The sequence below is a fragment of the Pezoporus flaviventris genome, unplaced genomic scaffold, assembly GCF_033815535.1.
Source record: "Pezoporus flaviventris isolate CSIRO_AGI_PZ_B2104156 unplaced genomic scaffold, CSIRO_AGI_Pfla_v1 ptg000013l, whole genome shotgun sequence".
Taxonomy (NCBI): domain Eukaryota; kingdom Metazoa; phylum Chordata; class Aves; order Psittaciformes; family Psittacidae; genus Pezoporus; species Pezoporus flaviventris.
This window is the reverse complement of record NW_026892561.1, coordinates 34307587-34316240: the sequence shown is the minus strand read 5'-3', so window position 1 is coordinate 34316240 and position 8654 is coordinate 34307587. Positions and strand designations below refer to the sequence as shown.

The 8654-nt window shown below is 44.3% G+C and overlaps 1 long non-coding RNA gene across 1 annotated transcript; it reads left to right on the top strand.

The window, feature by feature from the left end:
* Nucleotides 1–5184: 5184 nt before the first annotated feature.
* On the top strand, nt 5185–6406 carry LOC133268886 (uncharacterized). Its single transcript, XR_009743208.1, has 2 exons — nt 5185–5409; nt 6137–6406. It is a non-coding gene; the product is annotated as an uncharacterized LOC133268886 (long non-coding RNA).
* The last annotated feature ends 2248 nt before the right edge of the window (nt 6407–8654 follow it).

Sequence of the window (8654 nt, the reverse complement as noted above, 5' to 3'; positions counted from 1 at the left end):
TGCATCAGCAGCTGAGATTCGTTTCTGATTTCATCAGTTGTGTAGGTCTGAGTCAAAAATGTACTTAAATCTTATTTACAGTTCTGATACGTGCTGAAAGTTAAGAGGACACTAAGCACTCCCCTGATACAGAGTGCTAGTAGTGGGTTTGGGTTTTATTTTTCTTACTGTATTAAATCATGACTGAATTTATTTGGCCATCTTTTCATCTGTAACCTATATGGAGGCTTTTGAAGGCAGATAAAGCAAAAAAATCTATAGCTATTGTATTAAATAAGGCTGTCACCAACCCCAACTGTGGAACAAGGGATCATTACATGTCTGGACAAATTATGTAGATTTTTCTGTCTTCCAGTATACATTTTGGTTTTACTGTGCCTCTGTAAGGCCAGTTAACACTAATGGGAGTCATATATGCACACCCAACAGAGAACAGACCCTTACAGGAGGACCTTACTAGCTCGCTCTTTCTGCAGCTTTCGTTCTGAGTTGCTAAATTTTATGGAACAGCAAGAATGCTAAAAATATGGAAAAGTAATCCTAGATATTGCCATACCAAAGTGCTTACTTAATGAATTTTAATGAGTCAGGTTTGAGAATGAATTTGTAGGTCCATGTATAACTAGACCTCTGGAAAAACTATACAAAGGCAATGTGATCAGCCAGCTGTATAAATACTCCACTCCATGGGCCTGACCTTTTCCACTCAGACAGTATAATTCCCTGAGAAACTGTTTCCGAGGGAAAAACACTAGAAATTCTCATAAACATTTATTTCTCAACCTGTTAAAGAAGAGGCGCTTGTAAAGGGAGTCAAATGTAGAAGAGCACCCAGAGGATCTCCTTGGGACAATTATGCTACAAGGATTGCTCATCTCCTGGGACAATGCTGTGAGTCCCACCTACCCTCAAACAACCTGAGATGGTATTTTTAAAGACACTGCATATTTAAGACAACCATGAGAAACCTGCAGCCCCTGACATCATTTCTCTGGGCGAAGGATGCTTGATTTTTCCCACATTAATGGTGGGATAACATTAGATGTGTTTTTATGTGTGGTCTCCCAACGGTATCTGAAGGGCCCTCAGCATGAAAAAATTCTTCCCTGTTTCTTTCTCTCCCTGTGGATTTGAGGGAATGTAACTGTAAGAGGAGGCAGGTTCAGCAGTGAAGCTGTTCCTCAGCCTTGTATTGTATTACCATACACCCCCAGCACCCTGGAGTGAGAGACCTGCGTTGTATTGGAACAAACACTATGAATTTGCAGGTCAAACAGTGAAGTATCTGAATTCAGCATGTATCAATGTAGATTAATTATCGGGATCATGGGAAAAATTAACGCAGTTGAAAAGGAATGATGAAACCACAAAAAAGCACATGGAGGCTGGGAAACCACCCTCCTTTTTAAAAAAGCAAGTTTTGAAAATACTAAGCAAATGCAAGATTTAAATAGAAAAATACCCCTGTGCAGTAGCAATCTTTTCATCTAGCTGGAATCCCACCACGAACTGCCTCCCATTGCTGTTCGCCAGCTTGTAATGTGTTATCTTCTGCTGTGTGATGCCTTCCCACTGCCCCCTTGCAGAACACCCAGATGCAGAAGGGGAACACGAGGCAGTATATAACCCTACTAAATTCAACTCAGTACTTTTTTTTTTTAAATGAAAGAAAGCTGTATTTGTGGGGAATTCTTGGAGACCTGGAAAGTCTCAGAACTACCCCAGTACTCTCTGTCCTTTCCTGCAGTCATCTTTGACAGTATTTGTGTTCTCTGCTGCTATTCTGTGGAATGTTTTTTCATACCTATATTGATGATTTGTCCTCTGCGATGTTTCTGTGTGAGGATTTACATGTTCTCCAATGAGGAGGCAACAAAAAAGAAACTGAACTCTGAAAGCCATGAAGCCCGGATTATGTATCTGAATTGCCGTGATTTTATCCTGACTTTTCACCCTTCAAGTCCACTTCTCTCCACCAGCATCTCTGCTCTGCACCAGACAGGTCTCACTGATCTAGGCTCACCACAGGACAAGACCCAGTTCATTGTGCTTCCTCCAAATAACGCACAGGCTAAACATCGGCTCTGGAGGAATTGCATAGATCTCATTAATTCAATTTTGAAACCCAGTTACTTTGAATTGTGCCATGCCCTGGCTGGAGCTTACTTCCATTCTCATCTGTAGTACACTGATTTAGCTTGGTAAAAGCTCTAATTAGTGTGTCAGCTGGTGCAAAGCAAAGGCTGAGCACAGGGATGCCAAAAATGGTGGGAGACAGTGAATACATTTGGGTATAGAGGAAGGAGAGAGTTAGACCTCTGGAGGAAATTGAGTGGGAGGACAGGGAGATCCATGAGAAAACCCAGGGAGAAAGAGTCTAGGGGTGTCATCTTTATCCCCTGACTGTCTGTGGCACATCAGTCCTCTCCCTGCTTGTCCTCACTTCCCAAATCAGCGGAGAGCAGCCTTGTTTACCTCGTCTACCTTGCCAGCTACCAAGGACACGTCTGCAGCAGAAGCCATGCCAAACAGGGAGAAGAGGCTCCTGTGGCCGTCCCACATGGGCCATCTGGCTATTCTGATATTCTCATCTTGCCTTTTAGGCCTTATCATTTTGAAATTAGCTCTTGGGATTGAAATTAACATTCTTATTTTCAAGAAAGTAAGCAAGCAAAAAGACAAGGTTTTAGTTTTCATTTTTATTGTTGTTTCCAGTCCAGCTCTTTAATGCTATTTTTAGAATCCTGTGCTTCAATGCTGTGGTATGAATTACTGGGATTTCCCTTTGCTAACATAAAATAGATGATCTGCACTTTGGTATTAGCAGTTAGCCAGGAAGTCCATGACTGGTGCCAAAACTGGGCCTTCTTTCATAAATCCTCATTTGTTTCATTTCCTTTTGCAGTAATGACATGTCAGATCAGCTGTATTGGTTTCTTGAGATATTATGTAGTGCCATATAACATGACAGGCTTAACTGGAAACGAGAGACAAGATTTGTCTCTATTTGATTTACTGATGATACATACAGCTGGGAAATGCTGGTTTTCAAGAAATCAGGAATGGGAGTATTTTCTGATCCTTGTAAAGGAGAACTGGCAGAAGGCAGTCATTCTGCAGGGATCTTTAAATCTTTGAAAACATAAATGATGACTCTTGTATGTCTAATTACCTTTAACATCTTGACAGAATTATCTTTTATTGATCATACATTTATTGCAAGGCAAGGAACCCATACCAAAATAGGCTGAAATGAACTGAAGGATCTGGATCTCTGGATCTCTGGATCCAGATCCTCTTCCAGGTCTGCTACTGTCTGAGCAACCCATCTCTGTTTTGCTGTGAAATGTGAATTGTTCTGTTGTACCACTTTTTGTGCAGCTTGTGAAGGAAAAAGGTTCTGTGCAAAAAACTTGTAATTATGCTTCTCTCTGGACCAGAGCTCCAAAACACTCTAATTGCTAATGTGGCTGGTGTCTTCCTCTCAGCCTCTAAGCCAGGAAGGTAGTAAGGATTACATGAAGCCATTTTTAAACTTCTATTTTTAAGAGCTCTGAAAGGTGACACCTAAATGCTAGTCACTGCCATCCTTAAAATAAAGAAAATGGCAGCTCCGGGCACTTTGACATTCATGGTTAGCAGGGAGCACAGGCAGTGCTGGGAATGCAGAGCAGCAGCATGCATGGCATGGCATCACTCTGTACAGCTTGCTTTCAGCCAGGGAAAGGCTCTCAGTGCACCACACCAGTTCCCTGGCACAGTGCCCTCAGAGTGCCTCTCAAAAACACAGCTGTGCAGATGTGGTCCAGCAAGGACTGTGACAGCCAGTTCCTGGAACAGGCCAAAAGGGCTGCCGTTATCTCACTGGGATGAACATCCTTCTCAGGGGGACAAAGCTCAGCAGAGCTGTTCAGAGCAGCCCTCTGCTCTGTGCTCAAGGGGAAGAGCTCACCATGCTGGGATTTCTGGGGTAACCTGTTAATCAAAGCAAATCAAACCAGGCAATTTGTGTACCACTGAAAATGCATGCAGAGTGTGAGGCAGCAGCCTATGAACAGATTATTAGAGACCTAAACTCATCTCACATGCAGATCCCCAGAGGCTAATGAAGTTCCAGCCAATACGCTGGCACAAATGCCCGAGCACTCCTTAATGCACTGTGCTGCAGCACGATAATGTACAGGAATGTGCACATAAATAAGCAGGTCATGGGAAGCAGCAACAGAAAGAAAGGCACAAATGCAGCAATAGCAGCAGGTATTGTGCTTGGTTTACTCCTCTGCAGTTTGGCCTGCAGTGATGTGCTGTACCTGCAGCTCTGTGTCATTGAGCTTTATGCCCAGAGCCTCACGTAAGGATTTTCCTATGGCATGCTATGAGCCACAAGTCAGGCTGGAGGTAATGGTGAGCTTGGCCTCACTTGCTTTGTTGTTCTAAAGCTAACCACTTCAGGCTCAGCAGGCACCATGGGGAGCAAGGGCTTTAAGTTGCTAGAAGACATTCGATAACCTTCCAGATGTGGATAAAGATTATGGTTAGGAACATGTTATACTCATTCCTGGACTGCTGAGTACTAGACTGTATTTACTTGCAAGGCTGTATTCCCACAGGCAGTCTTGTATTAGGAGACACGTCCTGTTGATGCCACTGCTGTCCCAGACTGTGAGAGGTCCAAATCCCATCCCTGCATTTCCCTTCAAGGTCACATGCTTCCAGGATTTCCTGTACAGGCAGTGCCAGGCTGCTTCTCTCACCCCATCCCCAGTCCTGGGCTTAGTCACTTCCAGCCACCAGTTCTGCTTCCTGCCCTGCTGCTGCTGAGGCCTCTTCCAGTTGTGAAACCAGTGGTTAACTTCCATGACTGGCAGTGAGCAAGCCTGCCCATCCCACTGCCACACACAGGCTGCTCGCCTGAGGCAGGCTTGGCTCTGCTAATGCCTGCAACACGCCTGGGAGAAGCAGCAATATTTGATAGCAGAGAAGTTGCACAAGAAAGCAGCAGTCACTTGCCTAGGATGTCTGAGAAATAGAAATTGAATGCAGACCTCCCACAGTCAAGGACTCTGCTTCTACCTACCATAAATCCTCTTCTTGTAATCAGGAAAAGTTGTTCCATGAGAAGAGATACTTCTCAATGCAGAAAGCGTCCCCTGTGCTGTGTGCTTTGTTGGTTTTTTGTGTTTGTTTTTTTTTTTTTTTCCCAGCTCCCATCCTGCCCACTTCAGGAATAGTGCATCTCACAAAAGTCAGGCATTTTTAGTGAAGGGTGCTCATCTGTAAAATAAACAGGGGCCAGAATTCAGCATTAAAACAAAACCTCCACCCCTTTAGTACCACTGATAACTGGACTTTCCACAAGCACAAAGTTTATGAAACTGGGGCTCAGGCAAACCACCACCCAGGCAGCAGGTAAGCCTGAGCTGGGGCTGCATTCTTTTAGGGCAGGGACTGGTTCTTATCATAAGTTTTTAGAGCACAAGTACTGTGGACCTTAATCCTGATGGGGCCTCTATACGTGACAGCTATATAAATATTTAATGTGCCTTTAATCTTGGGGTGGGGAATGTGACTTGTATCCCCAGCAGGAAGTGCTGATCCTCCATTTACGTGACTGTGTCATTGTTGCACTTAAAGTTACTATGCTGAGTATCTACTGCAGTATCAACTAAGATACTGTAACGTGTACTCAAAGGGGTATTTCACAAAGAGCTAACAGCAGCATGGGAGCACTTTTATTCTGCAAGCACTTAGGTTGTAAAATATGGCTCAGCAAGTAAAACAGTGCAGAACTCCAAAATAGCAGTCTTTGATTCCTATCTGACTTGGACCTTAGAAAGGGGGGTTCTGCTATTCAGTGTGGTGCCCTCCTGATGAGGGATGGCAAAAAGGAAGAGTGCCAGAACAGTGGGACAGATTCTATCCTGGTGAGCTGCTCCCAGCCTGGCCCAGTGGGCTGCCAGGCACCTCAGACCCTGATGAGGGAAGAAGGCATTCACCAGTAGCTCCTTGGTTTAGCTAGAGGCCTTCTGCACACCTTGCCAAACAGAAACTCAGCATTTTCTCCCATGTTTGGAAAGAAAGGCCATCAGGTAAAGGTCAGGAAGCTCACATTTTTGTGTAATCTTGTATTCTTCAGGGAAGAAAAACACTGACTGTGAAAGGAACCTGCTAACCATAGGATGCAAGATTTGTTCTTCTCGGCTTTCCTGTGGCTAAGAACATGACTAATCCCCTGTGACAGCCCCATGCTTGGAGCCTGCTGCTCTTACTGATGCAGCTGGAGACTCTGTTGCTTTTCACCATCACAATTTGAAAACTCTTTTGCAATGAAATTGTTTCTGCAGTGAAATGGAGGATCACTAAAGCACTTGCCACAACCACTGGGAATAAATTTACTTTTATTTTATTTGCAGTATTATGCATAATTGGAGAATTATGTATTGCAAATATCCCTTGTGTGGTGTGATGTGGGTATGCATACTCCTGCGTGAAACGTGAATACATTTGAGTTTAAGCCATGAGCTACTGCACTTCAGGATGGACCCAGAGAGTGTGGCAGCACCCTCTTAGTCACTCCAATGAAACCCCAGTTCAAGCCTGACTTCCCAGCAAGGTTCAGTCTTGCATATGTACTGATGAAAGTTGTACCTTGCTGTTCCAGATTCCCTGGGGAGCAATTTTATCCCTGTGACATACCTGGGGAATCTTCCACTGTGCCCTCACTTGTAGCTCTGTGGCTGCAGCCTCAGTGGGCTTTCAGCAAAGGAGGCCTTGGCTGTGTCTCCTCTCAGTCCAGCCTTATGCAGCCTCTGGCACTACAGGATCCTGCAGAGAGCCCAGGCTCAGCACAGCCAGCCCTGTGCCTGCTTGAAAGCCTCTTTATTTCAGACCATAAAAAAGCTTGGGCAAATTTTATCACCATGGCTTGCCAACATGGCTTGAAAATTGTTGCTGCAGTTTCACGAGAGATGGGTGCAGGGCTACTGGTGAAATATTACTTAAACAGGAAGAAAATATGGTTGTTCCCTTTAGTGACTCTACAGTGACAGGGAAATGCCTTCCAATTTCACAATCATCTCTTTTCTGTATGGGTCAAGTTCGCCAGCTCTCCTGACTAGGCCTGCTGCTGTCAGCAAAGGAAGACAGGGTGGACTCGGTCCTCAGCAGTACTTTGCTTTGCACATCAGAACACTTCTCTGCCTGCCTCTGAACTGCTGACCTCCCACTCTTCCCTAGAGACAAGCTGCCAGGCAGCTAAAATACACCACAGGCACCAGGCTCTGGTAAACAGCTGGACGTTAACCTGTCGTAAACCTTACCTCAGGGTGAAGCAGTGCAGAAATCACACAGCAGAACTAAAGTCACTCCATGTGCTGAACCTCTCTTGGAGCCTCACAAGGAACACGCTGCTGGTGAAAGGCTGGCACTAGGTATGCTTTTAGCAGGGGATATGAATACTTCTTTGTGTGTGCACTTCTAGTAACATACTGTAGCCTGCCCTCATGCTCTCAAATATCTCAGCAGTTCTGGGCCTTCTCCTGCTAAATGGGCCAAATTTTTCAATATCTTTTTTTCAGGATGAATGGCAAAGAAACCTAGAACTTTTAAAGCAAGTATTTTCTTTCTTGAATACTTCAAGACCTAAAATTTCCTTTCTTAAACCATTTAGGGTAATTACAAGCAGAAAACAGATTATGTAAACCATGACTTGCTGATGGGTAATTCGCAGAAATGAGAGCTAAATCAATGCGATGAACTGGGGTGCCAAGTAGGTCATCACACTCTTTTTATGTGACAAGAGACCTGAAGCAACCACCTTGTAACTTCTTCCACTGGTTTCTGTTCTAGGTCCCTCTTGCATTATGGTGGTGATGCCTGCTGCAATTCATTTAACTACATGAGCTCTCATGAACTGACACTCAGCCAGCACCAGAGCAGCAATTCTGGTTACATTCCACAGGCCATGACTGCTGAGCCCTCTCTTGCTCCATGCATTTGCTGAAGGCAGTGCAGCTGGTCATAACAGCAGTGGAGCAAGAAAAATCTTACTTTCATCCAAGTTCCACATGCCAAGGTATATGCCTCTATTTTAACAAGTTTGTAGCAACCACATTCCATCAGCATACATATGGTGTTATCTGTTTGTGGGAGATAAATACAAATTGTCAGGCCATGCCGCGGAAATGCAACATTTGCATTTTCCTATCAGGATGTGCTGGGACATTGCACTGCGATCGCAAATCATGATGTAGTAACGGGGAGGAAGGAGTAGCCTAATCTACTGCGAAGTATTATATGCTGTTATACATACTATTTATTTATGTTGTGGTGGAGTGGAAGCCAAGTAAAGCTCCAGAACTGTGTCAGCAGTAGATCTAACAACTTCAGGGCTTTCAAACCCAGACTCTCAATATTCCTTATGCATATGGATAATCCCGTTCACTTCAGCTGGGAGACCGATGCATTGTTCTTGCATGCTGGCTCTCAGAATGATGTATATGTACTGATCTTGCCTCTTCAATTCAAGTCAGCCTCACCATCCTCTTTGGTATGCTCTGTCTTCTAAACATGCAGGCTTCCTTAATTTGCTTTTCTCTTTATCTTTTCCTGTTTCACAATGTTTCCATAGTTCCTTCATCATTGCCTGATACTTC